This window comes from Piliocolobus tephrosceles, chromosome 10, assembly GCF_002776525.5.
Source record: "Piliocolobus tephrosceles isolate RC106 chromosome 10, ASM277652v3, whole genome shotgun sequence".
NCBI classification, from domain to species: domain Eukaryota; kingdom Metazoa; phylum Chordata; class Mammalia; order Primates; family Cercopithecidae; genus Piliocolobus; species Piliocolobus tephrosceles.
The window spans coordinates 1,223,391-1,238,206 of NC_045443.1; the positions used below are offsets into that span (position 1 = coordinate 1,223,391).

At 44.9% G+C, this 14,816-nt stretch overlaps 1 pseudogene across 1 annotated transcript; it reads left to right on the top strand.

Moving 5' to 3' along the window:
* Positions 1–450: 450 nt before the first annotated feature.
* Positions 451–1,696, top strand: LOC111520316 (annotated as a pseudogene). Its single transcript, XR_002724635.2, has one exon. The product of XR_002724635.2 is annotated as a glyceraldehyde-3-phosphate dehydrogenase pseudogene (transcript).
* The last annotated feature ends 13,120 nt before the right edge of the window (positions 1,697–14,816 follow it).

The following is a 14,816-nucleotide window of genomic DNA, read 5'->3' on the forward strand; positions in this document are numbered from 1 at the left end:
AATTGTACTGAGATCAAAAGACCCAAATTTGCTTAGTTCTACTATTTATTGCCCATCTTTCAGACTTTTTTGAGTCTTATTTCCCATACTTAAAAAGATGTAAATAAAGCATCAGAAAAACTCAGAATGAGGGATATTCTCTGACATAACTGGCCAGTAATCATCAAAAATGCCAACGTCATGAAAGAGAAGAAGAACTTGAGGAAATTCTAGCAGATTGAAGACTACTAATTTGAAAGAGTCATGACAACTGAATGCCACCTGGACTTGAAATTTTGTTTTTGTATTGGAACAACTGTCAAAATTTGAATAATATATGTAAATTCACTAATATTATATTAATGTCAATACCTGATTTTGAAAATTATGTGGTGGTTATGTAAAAGATTGTATTTGTTATTAGAAAATATACATTGGCTCTCTGCTCTTCCTGTTTGGCAGCCAGCCACATCTTCTCTCGCATCGCCAGCTGCATCCCTGAGAGATGGTGAAGGTGAAGGTCGGAGTCAATGGATTTGGTCGTGCTGGGTGGCTGGTCATCAGGGCTGCTTTTAACTCTGGTAAAGTGGATATTGTCACCATCAATGAACCCTTCGTTGCCCCTCAACTACACGGTCTACATGTTCCAGTATGATTCCACCCATGGCAAATTCCATGGCACCGTCAAGGCTGAGAATGGGAAGCTTGTCATCAATAGAAATCCCATCACCATCTTCCAGGAGCAAGGTCCCTCCAAAATCAAGTGGGGCGATGCTGGCGTTGAGTACGTCGTGGAGTCCACTGGCATCTTCACCACCATGGAGAAGGCTGGGGCTCACATGCAGGGGGGGAGCCAAAAGGGTCATCATCTCTGCCCCCTCTGCTGACGCCCCCATGTTTGTGATGGGTGTGAACCATAAGACGTACGACAACAGCCTCAAGATCGTCAGCGATGCCTCCTGCACCACCAACTGCTTAGCGCCCCGGCCAAGTTCATCCGTGACAACTTTGGTATCATGGAAGGACTCACGACCACAGTCCACGCCATCACTGCCACCCAGAAGACTGTGGATGGCCCCTCCGGGAAACTGTGGCGTGATGGCCACGGGGCTCTCCAGAATGTCATCCCTGCCTCTACTGGTGCTGCCAGGGCTGTGGGCAAGGTCATCCCTGAGCTGAACGGGAAGCTCCCTGGCATGGCCTTCCGTGTCCCCACTGCCAACGTGTCAGTGGTGGACCTGACCTACCATCTGGAAAAATCTGCCAAATGTGATCACATCAAGAAGGTGGTGAAGCAGGCCTCGGAGCGCCCCCTCGAGGGCATCCTGGGCTACACTGAGCACCAGGTGGTCTCCTCCGACTTCAACAGCAACCCCCACTCTTCCACCTTTGACGCTGGGGCTGGCACAGACCTCAGCGATCGCTTTGTCAAGCTCATTTCCTGGTATAACAATGAATTTGGCTACAGCAACAGGGTGGTGGACCTCATGGCCCACATGGCCTCCAAGGAGTAAGACCCCTGGACCACCAGCCCCAGCGAGAGCACAAGAGGAAGAGAGAGGCCCTCACTGTGGGGAGTCCCTGCCACACTCAGTCCCCCACCACACTGAATCTCCCCTCCTCACAGTTTCCGTGCAGACCCTTTGAAGAGGGAGGGGCCTAAGGAGCCTCACCTTGTCGTCTACCATCAATAAAGTCCCCTGTGCTCAGCCGAAAATAAAAAATAAAATACACATCATGGTGAAAAGGAATTTGAAGAGAAAAAAATGAAAACAACATTGGCATATTTAGGAGTAAAGGGCTGCAACTTTCACACAGTTCAGAAAAGAAAACATTTGAGAGACAGAGAAAGCAAATGTGGTAAAAGGTTAACAACTGGAAGATCTGAGTGTAGGGTGTATCAAAATTATTTGCACGATTGCAACTCTTTTTCTTTTCTTTTGTTTTGTAGAGACCAGAGTCTCACTAGGTTGTGTAGGCTGGTCTCATGCCCCTGGGCCGAAGCAATGCTCCCACCTCAGCCTCCACAGTAGCCGGGACTTCAGGCACACACATTGCACTGGGCGCAACTTTTCTTAAAGACAAAAATTATGTCAGAATTAAATGCTTTTTAGGTGAAGAGAATATCTGTCTTACCTACTTCATAGAATTTTGGGGAAGATCAAATAAAATCTTGTGAGTGAAAGAGCTTTGAAAACTGTAAAAGTTTCCCTACAAATGTAAAACTTAATTATTACTACTGAAAAGAGCTTTATACTTTAACAAATGTAAAACAATTATTTTTACTGCATTTTTTGTAGCTTCTACAGAGAAAAAAATCTAGTTCTGTATCCATTTACTCAGTCATTACTCTTTTAAGAGAAGGATTGCCCCTTGGTCTCATTGCTTTAGGAGGGTGAGTGAGCAATAGTAACTGTGTTACCTCATTTATTGCAGAAATCTATAGCCTAAAATATTGTCTCTTGTTCTACATTTACTGCCTGAGTCTAAATGACCTTCAAGTTCCTTCCCAACACTGGAATTTCATGATTTAATGAAAGTAACACAGAAAAGCCATTGGCAGGAGGGCTCATGCATTTTTTCTTTTTTCTTTTGAGACAGAATTGCTCTGTCATCCAGGCTGGAGTGCAGTGACGCGATCTCAGCTCAGTGCAACCTCCACCTCCCGGGTTCAAGTGATTCTCCTGTCTCAGCCTCTAATTTGTGTATTTTTTAGTAGAGACGGGTTTTCACCATGTTAGCCAGGCTGGTCTCGAATGCCTGACCTCAGGTGATCCTCCTGCCTCGGCCTCCCACAGTGCTGGGATTACAGATGTGACTGTGCCCAACCAAGACATCATCTCTTAAAAAAAGAAAAAAGAATGAAGAAATGACTGGACGCAGTGACTCACACCTGTAATCCCAGCACTGTGGGAGGCCGAGGTGGGCAGATGATCTGAGGCCTGGCCAACATGGTGAAATCCCTCCTCCACTAAAAATACAAAAAGTAGCAGGGCATGGTGATGCATGACTGTAATCCCAGCTACTCAGGAGGCTGAGGTTGCAGTAAGCCGAGATCGTGCCATTGCACTCCAGCCTGGGTGACAGAGCAAGACTCTGTCTCAAAAAAAAAAAAAGGAATACTAATTTTTTTTTTTTTTACTGGTCAAAAATGTTTGAATCTCAGCAATTTCTTATGGGTGAACCTGTAGTTGAGCTAACGTATTGCATAGGCAAAGAAATTCTTACTCATTTATGCTGGCACTGATATCTATGTAGTGTTGGATCCTCCAGGCTGTTTGCTTCCCTTCCGCTTGAATGAGGGCAGTTTGGCCCTTGCACAACTCCGTAACACCTGTGTACACCAGAAAGCGGGAAAAGAACTACAGCCTAGTTTACTACAGCAGTACTGGCGAAATATTGGGTAGACACTATCGGCTTCATTGTCATCTGGGAAGTATCTGTAGACTTTCATTGTTTGTGAAATATCATTTCTCTTTGCTGCCAAATAAAATCAGGATTTGACTGTATGTAATTGTTCTTAAGACAACAAAGGGAATCAGAGAAAAGAATTTGCATATCAATGGCAGAAGGAAAAATTTAGGCACTACTGTTTAAGTTCCGAAAGAAATCTAGGAGAATCTGGGCTCTATGCCTGGTATCATTTCATTCTCTCTCATTGACAAATTCCTTATCTACATAAGACTTTCACTGTGCAACTTTCAACTTTAACTGAAAAGTTAAGTCTGACTTATCAATATTTTCTTTTATAGTTGTGCTTTTAATGTCAATTTTTTAAATCTTTGGCTAACTCAATGTCACACAGATTTCCTCCCATGTTTTCTTCAAGAAATCTTACAGTATTAGCTCTTACTTTTGGGTCTATGTTCTTTTTTAAGGTAGTTTTTGTATATAGTGCAAGGTAAATGTCAATATTCTTTTCTTAAAAATATAAATATTTAAGCCAGGTACGGTGGCTCACACCTGTAATCCCAGTACTTTGGGAGGCTGAGGTAGGCAGATCGTGAGGTCAGGAGATCGAGACTATCCTGGCTAACACAGTGAAACCCCATCTCTACTAAAAATACAAAAAAACTAGCCAGGCGTGGTGGTGGGCGCCTGTAGTCCCAGCTACTTGGGAGGCTGAGGCAGGAGAATGGTGTGAACCCGGGAGGCGGAGCTCGCAGTGAGCCGAGATCGTGCCACTGCACTCCAGCCTGGGAGACAGAGCGAGACTCCGTCTCAAAAACCAAACCAAACCAAACAAAAAAACTCACATATCTACTTTCTCAATTAATATGTGCCTTTCCCTCCTGATTTTTTTTTTCTTTCTTTCTTTTTTTTTTTTTTTTTTTGAGACAGAGTCTCATTCTGTCACCCAGGCTGGAGTGCAATGGTGAGATGTCGGCTCATAACAACCTCCGCCTCCCAGGTTCAACTGATTCTCATGCCTCATGCTCCCAAATAGCTGGGACTATAGGCATGTGCCACCAGGCCCAGCTAATTTTTGTATTTTTAGTAGAGACAGGGTTTCGCCACATTGGCCAGCCTGATCTCGACCTCCTGACCTCAACTGATCCATCCACCTCGGCAGCCCAAAGTGCTGGGATTACAGGCGTGAGCCACTGCACTCCCCTACCGCTTTTTTTGAAAACTTCTTGAACCAACTAGGATCTATTCAGCTAGACTGTTGGATAGATGTGTTGAGAACAGACAACCTTAAAACGTTACTAGTCCTAGAGAGAAAGCAGACCGGGAGCGGTGGGTGGCTCATGCCTGTAATCCCAGCACTTTGGGAAGCCAAGGCGGGCAGATCACATGAAGGCAGGAGTTTGAGACCAGCCTGGCCAACACGGAGAAGCCCATCTCTACTGAAAATACAAAATTAGCCGGGCGTGGTGGTGCGTTCCTGTAGTCCCAGCTGCTTGGGTGGCTGAGGCAGGAGAATCACATGAACCCAGGAGGCGGAGACTACGCCACTGCACTCCGGCCTGGGCAAAAAGAGCAAAACTCTGTCTCAAAAAAAAAAAAAAAAGAAAAAGAAAAAAGAAAAGAAAATTAGCTAGGAAGTATTCCATCCTCTTTAATTTTCTGAAAATGTTTATATAGAATTAAAATTATTTCATTATTAAATGTTTGGTAGAATTCAATAGTAAGGTCACCTGAAATGTTCTTTTTTGTGAAGGTTTCTGACTACACATTCAATTTATTTTGGAGATACATGACTATTATTAATAGCTTTATCTACTTATTGTTTGTTTTTTTTGTTTTTTGGGTTTTTTTTTTTTTTTTTGAGATGGGGATTTGCTCTGTCACGGGTTTTTTTTTTTTTTGAGATGGAGATTTGCTCTGTCACACAGGCTGGAGTGCAGTGGCGCGACCTTGGCTCACCGCAACCTCCATCTCCCAGGTCCAGGCAATTCTCCTGCCTCAGCCTCCCCAGTAGCTGGGGCTGTAGACGCAAACCGCCACGGCTGGCTAATTTTTTTTTTTTGAGACGGAGTCTCGCTCTGTCGCCCAGGCTGGAGTGCAGTGGCCGGATCTCAGCTCACTGCAAGCTCTGCCTCCCGGGTTTACGCCATTCTCCTGCTTCAGCCTCCCGAGTAGCTGGGACTACAGGTGCCGCCACCTCACCCGGCTAGTTTTTTGTATTTTTTAGTAGAGACGGGGTTTCACCGTGTTAGCCAGGATGGTCTCGATCTCCTGACCTCGTGATCCGCCCGTCTCGGCCTCCCAAAGTGCTGGGATTACAGGCTTGAGCCACCGCGCCCAGCCAGGCTGGCTAATTTTTGTATTTTTAGTAGAGGCGAGGTTTCACCACGTTGGCCAGGCTGATCTTGAACTCCCGCCTCAGCATCCCAAAGTGCTGGGATTACATGAGTCACTGTGCCTGGCTAGCTTTATCTATTTGTCCTTTTTTATTCTTTGTTTTTTGTTTTGTTTTGAGACAGAGTCTCACTCTGTCACTCAGGCTGGAGTGCAATGGCACAATCTTGGCTCACTGCAACCTCAGTCTCTCAGGTTCTAGCAATTCTCCTGCATCAGCTTCCCAAGTCGCTGGGATTACAAGCGCCTACTACCACACCCAGTTAATTTTTAGTGTTCTTAGTTGTGACAGGGTTTTGCCGTGTTGGCCAGGCTGGTCTCAAACTCCTGACCTCAGGTAATCCACCTGCCTCAGCCTCCCAAAGTGCCGGGATTACAGGTGTGAGCCACCTTGCCAGCCATCTTTTTGTTTTTTTTAGAGATGGAATCTCACTTGGTTGCCCAAATTAAAATGCAGTGGTGCAACCATGGCTCACTGCAGTCTCGACCTCCCAGGCTCAAGCAGTTTTCCCACCTCAGCCTCCTGAGTAGCTGGGACTACAGGCAGGAACCACCATGCTTGGCTAATTTTTGAAAAAAGTTTTTGTAGAGACAGGGTCTTGCTATGTTGCCCAAGCTGGTCTTGAGCTCCTCGCCTACAAGTGATCCTCTTGCCTCAGCCTCCCAAAGTGCTAGGATTACAGGTATGAGCCACTGCACCTAGCCCACTTATCATTGTTTTTGTGGAAAGATATTTTCAACTTACTCTCCTAGAAATTTTGAAATATACAATAAATTATTATTAACTATAGTGACTATGCTGTGCAATAAATCTCAAAATTGTATTCCTCCTGTTTAACTGTAACTTTGTACCCTGAGACCAACATCTTCATCTCCCCACTCTCTCCCCGACCCGCACCCCCTTATTCCCCAGCCTCTGGCGAATTTTTAGTAGAGACGGGGTTTCTCCATGTTGGTCAGACTGGTCTCGAACTCCCTACCTCAGGTATCTGCCCACCTTGGCCTCCCGAAGTGCTGGGATTACAGGCGTGAGCCACTGCGCCCGGCCAATATTGAGCATTTTTATGACCCTGTTGATCATTTGTATGCCATCTTTTGATAAATGATTTTTTTTTTTTTAGAGTCAGGGTGTCAGGCTGCCAAGCTGTTGCCCAGACTGTACTGCAGTGCTGCAATCATGGCTCACTGCAACCTCTAACTCCTGGGCTCAAGGGATCCTCCTACCTCCGCTTCACAGGTAGCTGGGACTACAAACATATGTCACCACACCTGGCTAATTGAAAATTTTTCCGTAGAGACAAGGTCTTTCTATGCTGTCCAGGCTTTTCACAGATTCTGGCCTCAAGCAATTCTGTCTCATCCTCCCAAAGCACTGGGATTACAGGTGTAAACCAGCGTGCCTGGTGCCGTTCGCCCCCTTTTAGGACTTGTTGATTTTGCTATGAGTTGTTTGTTTTCTTTACATATTTAGAATAGGATAGTGACCCTTTATTGGATCCATGGTTTGCAAACATTTTCTCTCACTCTGTTGTTTTCCTTGTTGTGTCCTTTCATGTCTGATTTTGGTAATTTGTGTCCTCTCCTTTTTTCCCTAGTCCAGCTAGATGTTTATTAATTTTACCTATATTTTCAAAGAACCAGCTCATGGTTTTATTAATTACTACAATTGTTTTCCCATTTGTTTCACTGATTTTCATTGTTATCTTCATCGTTTCCTTTCTTCTGCTCACTTTAGGTTTAATTTACTTTTCTTTCTTTTTGTTTCTTATGGTGGAAGCTAAACCTATGATTTTAACCTTTTTTTTTGTTTTAAGTAAAAGCATTTAAACTATTAAACTATAAATTTTCCTCTAAGAACTCCTTTAGCTGAATTGTATAAATTCTGAAACATAATTTTTGGAATAAGTGTATTTTAAAGTTACCTACCTGCATGTTATTGAATATAATATATTGTTTTCTTTCTTTTTTTTTTTTTTTTATGAAAAACTTCTAAGAGACAGCACCTCACTCTGTTGCCCAGGCTATGGTGCAGTGGCACGATCATAGCTCACTGTAACCTCAAATGCCTGGGCTCAAGTGATCCTCCTGCCTCAGTCTCCCAAGTAGCTAGGATTACAGGGGCTACATGCCCAGCTAAGTAAAACAACATTTTTTTTGGTAGAGAAAGGGTCTTGCTATGTTGCCCAGGCTGGTCTTGAACTCCTAACCTCAAGCAATTCTCCCACCTTGGCCTCCCAAAGTGCTGGGACTGCAGGTGCATGACACTACGCCTGGCTAATTAAAAAAAAAAAATTAGAGAGGGGTTACTGTTTCTCAGACTTGTCCTAAACTCCAGGGCGGAAGCAATCCTCCTGCCTCAGCCTCCTGAGTAGCTGGGACTACAGGTGCTCACCATCATGCTCAGCTCTAAAAACTACATTTTACAAATAGTTCCTGCTGTTCTTTGTTGGGGGCTGAATGTGTTCCTCAAAAAGACAGGTAGAAATTATAACCTCCAGTACTTGTGAATGTGACCTTAATTAGAATGGGGTCTTTGTAGATGTAATCAAGCAGGATGAGGTCATACTCAATTCAGGGTAGACCCTCTTCAATATATTTGCGGTTATAAGAAAATAGGCTGGGCCGGGCGCGGTGGCTCAAGCCTGTAATCCCAGCACTTTGGGAGGCCGAGACGGGTGGATCACGAGGTCAGGAGATCGAGACCATCCTGGCTAACACGGTGAAACCCCGTCTCTACTAAAAATACAAAAAATAGCCGGGCGAGGTGGCGGGCGCCTGTAGTCCCAGCTACTCGGGAGGCTGAGGCAGGAGAATGGCGTGAACCCGGGAGAGGGAGCTTGCAGTGAGCTGAGATCCGGCCACTGCACTCCAATCCGGGCGACAGAGCGAGACTCCGCCTCAAAAAAAAAAAAAAAAAGAAAATAGGCTGGGTTTGGTGGCTCCCACCTGTAATGCCAACACTTCGGGAGGTCAAGGCGGGCAGATTGCCAGAGGTCATGAGTTCGAGACCAGCCTGGCCAACATGCTAAAACCCCGTCTTTACTAAAACTACAAAAATTAGCTGGGCGTGGTGGCGGGTGCCTGTCATCCCAGCTACTCAGGAGGCTGAGGCAGGAGAATCGCTTGAACCTGGGAGGTGGAGTTTGTAGTGAGCCGAGATCGAGTCATTGAACTTGAGCCTGGGCGACAAGAACAAAACTCTGTCTCAAAGGGGAGGGGAAGGGAGGGAAAGGGAGATGTCCCTGTGGTTCACACCTGTAATCCTGGCACTTTGGGAGCCCGAAGTGGGCGGATCACTTGAGGTCAGGAGTTTGAGACCACCCTGGCCAGCATGGTGAAACCCTGTCTCTACTAAAAATACAAAAATTAGCTGTGCGTGGTGGCACACACCTTTAATTCCAGCTACTCGGGAGGCTGAGGCAAGAGAATCGCTTGAACCCGGGAAGTGGAGGTTGCAGTGAGCCAAGATTGTGCCATTGCACTGCAGCCTGGGCGACAGAGTGAGACTCAGTCTCAAAAAAAATAAAAATAAAAATAAGAAAACAGAGACAAAGACAGAAGGAAGACAGTCATGTGAAGATGGAGGCAGAGACTGCAGTTATTATGCCAGAAGCCAAAGAACGTGAGGCCACCGGAAACTGGAAGAGGCAAGGAAGTATCCTCTCCTGCTGGGAGAGCAAGCTGTCATCACTTAGTCAAATAAAGTGTGCGTCTACGACCCAGCGATTCCACTCCTGTGTACAAAAAGGCCTCACACAATTTACGAAGGGACATATACTTCATAACATGGCCATGCCAGGTTCTTTAATCTTGGACTTAGAGCCTCAAGAACTGAGAGAAACTAAATTTCTGATGTTTTAAGCCACCCAGTTTGTGGTAATTTGTTACGATGGCTCTAGGAAATGAATACAATGTTATTTCTAATACCTTGTGCCCGCCTGCCACAGAATTTCCCATGGTGTGCATCCACCATATTTCACCCATCTACCTTCCCCACTGTGAACATCATAAATAACAATTATACTACGGTGAGCGTATTCCTACATGTTCCTTTATAAACTGTGTGAGAACTTTCCGTACAAACAGCAGTGGAACCGTTGGGTGGCAGACGTCGATTTTATTTGCCTAAGTCATGACAGCTCGCTCTCCACAGCCTTGCACGAGGCTCCTGCGTCTCCGCGTCCTGCCAATTCTTGACATCATGCTGATTTATAACTTTTGGCAGAGTAATGAGTGTGAAATGTGATCTTTTTTAAAAATTACATTTCTGATTACTGATGATTTTAAGCACTTCCTGTGCATGCTCAGTTTTTGGTTTTCTGTTGTTTAATTGGCAGTTCATATCATTCACCCATTTCTGTATGTGGTCATGACCTTTTTCTTGTTGATTTGCAGGTATTCTTTGAAATCTAGATATTAATCTCTGGTCAGATTTCGACTTTGTAAATGTCTTCTCTTACTCTGTTAGCTGCTTATTAACTTTGTCCATAGTGTCATTTCCTCAACAGAAATCCTGAAATTTTATATAATAACAGGCTGGGCGCAGTGGCTCATGCCTGTAATCCCAGCACTTTGGGAGGCCGAGGCAGGTGGATCACTTGAGGTCAGGAGTTTGAGACCAGCCTGGCCAACATGGCAAAACCCTATCTCTACAAAAAATACAAAAATTAGCCAGGTGTGGTGACATGTGCCTGTAATCCCAGCTATTCGGGAGGCTGAGAGGCATGAGAATCGCTTGAACCCGGGAGGTGGAAGTTGCGTTGAGCCAAGATTGGGCTACTGCACTCCAGCTTGGGCGACCGAGCAAGACTTCGTCCCCCCCCCCCCAAATAAATGTAATAACAGTCATAGATATTTTTCCTTATTGATTAATCCTTTTAAAATTGTATTTAAAAATCTCTTTCTGGTTGTAGGTTGCAAAAATCCTGACTTACATTTTCTATTAAAATTCTAAATTAAACCTTGATAGAGCACTCTTTTTAATTAGGTCTTTCATTTAGAATTTTCCTTGATACATGGCATTGGTTAGGGATACGTTAGGGACATATCTAAAGCATTCCAGTTATGCAAATTTTTACTTCTGTGACCAGTGAGGAAAGGAGATTCTTTTCCCTAGATCCAATTTGAAAAATTACAGAGAAAGGCTCTGACTCACTGGACTGGGTTGCCCATTATTATGGCCCAGTTAGCAAGACGCCTTTCTAAGTGCTAGGCAGACAAAACAATATTCGCTATAGCGGTGACAAGGTAAATAAACACATTAAGTAGAATTTAAAGGTAAGAACTCTTAAGGATTGAAGAGGTGGGACAATTGCACCCTTTTGGGGGAACCAGATAGTTCTTCATGACAGAAATGACATTTTCAATAGGCTGAAGTATGGGTTAGATTTATATGCATACAAAAGTCTAGGTATGATGACTTCTAAATGGAGGATAAAGCATAAGTAAGAATGCAAGGGCAAGAAATTAAGAGTATGTTTACGGTATAATCCAATTTGGCTGAACCATAAGATACAGGAAGGTTTAGTGTGTGCTGACTGTGTAAAGATATTTGTAGAAGATACAGTGATTGCTTAATCAACGGCCATGAGCCCAACCCATTATCTTGCTAAATAGAACCCTGATTTGGAACAGCAATGTACTATTCTTCTTCTTTTTTATTCTTTTTTGTTTTGTTTTGTTTTTGAGATGGAGTCTCACTCTGTCGCCCAGGCTGTAGTGCAGTGGTGCAATCTCAGCTCACTGCAACCTCTGCCTCCCAGGTTCAAGCAATTCTCCAGCCTCAGCCTCCTGAGTAACTGGGACTACAGGTGCCCGCTACCACGCCAAGCTACTTTTTTGTATTTTTATTAGAGATGGGGTTCACCATATTGGCCAGGCTGGTCTCGAGCTCCTGATGTTACGATCCGCCCGCCTCAGCCTCCCGAACTGCTGGGATTACAGGTGTGAGCCACCATGCCTGAGCTTTTTTTTTTTTTTTTTTTTTTTTGAGACAGAGTCTTGCTCTGTTTCGCCCAGGCTGAGTGCAGTGGCGCCATCTTGGCTCACTGCAACCACCACCTCCCAGGTTCAAGCAATTCTCCTGCCTTAACCTCCCTAATAGCTGGGATTACAGGCATGCACCACCATGCCCGGTAATTTTTGTATTTTTAGTAGAGAGAGGGTTTCACCATGTTGGCTGCCCAGCCCAATGTACTCTTCTGTAGAGGTTAAATCTGGATTGATCTAAGTTCACTGTGGCAATTTACTTCCCTTTGCCTGCTACTCCCCTTTCTATACTCCCTTGAACAAGGGGCAGCCACATGACTCAGCTCTGGCCAATAGAATGCAAGTGGAAGTCTTCTGGGAACTTTTTTGTTCATCCTCTTCTGTTTAGCACTACAACAGCCATCTTCCAACCCAATAAGCAGGGACAAGAACATTTCAGATGCCCACCCATCATTCTGACGTCGTTAGCACCAGGGTCTGCCTCTGAACCTGTTGTATAGGCCTCAGCACTTAGAACAACCCTGTGCTTGGTTGAATGTTCTATGCTGCTGTAAGTTATTAATCGTTTTCAACAGGGGGCCCTGTTTTATTATTATGCATTTGGCCCTACAAATTGTATAGCTACTCCTGATAGGAACCACAGTGCAAATTCTGGAATCCTTATTTCTCATCCTTTTGTTAACAATAAATATTCTTATGGATGAAAACACTGCTGGTTGGGTTTTCTGTTACTTACAGCTAAACACATTTTGTTTTGTTTTGTTTTGAGACAGAATCTCGCTGTTTGACTCAGGCTGGAGTGCAGTGGTGTGATCCTGGCTCACTGCAACCTCCGTCTCCTGGGCTCAAGCTCAGCCTCCCAAGCAGCTGGGACTACAGAGGTGCACCACCACACCCAGCTAATTATTTTGTATTCTTGATATAGATAGGATTTGACCAGGCTGGTATCGAACTCCTGAGCTCAAGTGATCTGCCCACCTCAGCCTCCCAAAACGCTGGGATTACAGGCATGAGCCACTGCACCCGGCCCAAACACATTCTGATATGGTATTTAAATAGAGGCAAGATTCACCTGGAGTCTCCAGGGGGAAAAGCCTGAAATTGTGTAAAGACCATGAATTTTGGATTTCAGAAGCTCTAAACCTCTGAAACCATTTCCTCCTTCTTCTTCTTTTTTTTTTTTGTTTTTGAGACAGAGTCTTGTTCTGTCACCCAGGCTAGAGTGCAGTGGCATGATCTTGGCTCACTCTAACCTCTAACCTCCACCTCCTGGGTTCAAGTGATTCTCCTGCCTTAGCCTCCCAAGTAGCTGGGATTATAGGCACCCGCCACCACACCTGGCTGATTTTTGTATTTTTAGTAGAGACAGGGTCTCACCACGTTGGCCAGGCTGGTCTCGAACTCCTGACCTCAGGTGATCTGCCTACCTTGGCCTCCCAAAGTGCTGGGATTACAGGCGTGAGCCACTGCGCCCGGCTCCATTTCCTTATTCTTCAAGTGAGAATAACTAACATCTACTAGTTAGAGTTGCAGGAAGACTAGATAAGTTAACATATAAAGCATACACTTAATATCTGACATTTAATAGATGTTTCTATATATATATTTTTTTTCTTTTGAGAAGGAGTCTTGCTCTGTCACCCAGGCTGGAGTGCAGTGGCGTGATCTTGGCTCACTGCAACCTCTGCCTCCCGGGTTCACACCATTCTCCTGCCGCAGCCTCCCGAGTAGCTGGGACTACAGGCATCTGCCACCACACCCAGCTAATTTTTTGGATTTTTAGTATAGATGGGATTTCACCATATTAGTCAGGATGGTCTCGATCTTCTGACCTCATGATCCACCCACCTTGGCCTCCCAAAGTGCTGGGATTACAGGCATGAGCCACCGCGCTCAACCTTCTGTAATGTTAATTGCATTCTTTTTCACTTCCACACCTTACAATAAACCCACCTGATGAAAGGAGAGAAGCATAAAAATTCCATGCTGACAAAAGTCCTTATCTGGGCCAACTACCTTCAGATCTCAATTGTTTACAAAAGCCAAACATTTAAGGAGTAGATAAATTGAATAATTTTAAAAAAAAGGAAATAAAAATTTCACTTATTAAGGATTACCATTTTGAGGCTGGGCGCAGTGACTCATGCCTGTAATCCCAGCACTTGGGGAGGCTGAGGCAGGTGGATCACCTGAGGTCAGGAGTTCGAGACTAGCCTGGCCAACATGGTGAAACCCTGTCTCTACTAAAAATACAAAAAAACAATTAGCCGGGTGTGGTGGTGGGTGCCTGTAATCCCAGCTACTCAGGAGGCTGAGGCAGGAGAATCGCTTGAAGCCGGGAGGCAGAGGAGGTTGCAGTGAGCCAAGATTGTGCCATTGCGCTCCAGCCTGGGCAACAAGAGTAAAACTTCATCTCAAAAAAAAGAAAAAAAAAAGAATTATCATTTTATCATTTTGGATGGGCACGGTGGCTCATGCCTGTAATCTCAGCAGTTCGGGAGGCCAAGGTGGGTGAATCACTTGAGTCCAGGAGTTCGAGACCATCTGGACAACATAGTGAGAACCCATCTCTGCTAAAAATACAAAAAAAAATTAGCTGGGTGTGGTGGCACATGCCTGTGGTCCCAGCTACTTCGGAGGCTGAGGCACGAGAATCACTTGAGCCCAGGAGGCAGAGGTTGCACTGAGTGAGGATCACACCACTGCACTACAGCCTGGGCAATAGAGTGAGGCCCTATCTCAAAAATAAATAAATAATAAAAAACAAACAAAGAATTGCCATTTGGCTTAGGTATTAGCCAAAATGGGCTTTATGCATATTAATTGTCTACTTTGTTACCAGGAATATTCTTCTGGAGGCGGAATCATCATTTGTTTTGCTGAATCTCATTTTGGGCAGTGCTCCCCAGGGCAGTCTCGCCCCTGCACCTGTGGTAAGAGCTGGTGGCTTGACTGGGGGCTGCAGGATCTGCTCTTCAGGACAGCTCACTCACATGGCCAGCAAGGAGGTGCTGGCTCCCAGCCCAGAGGTCAGGGGGCTCAGG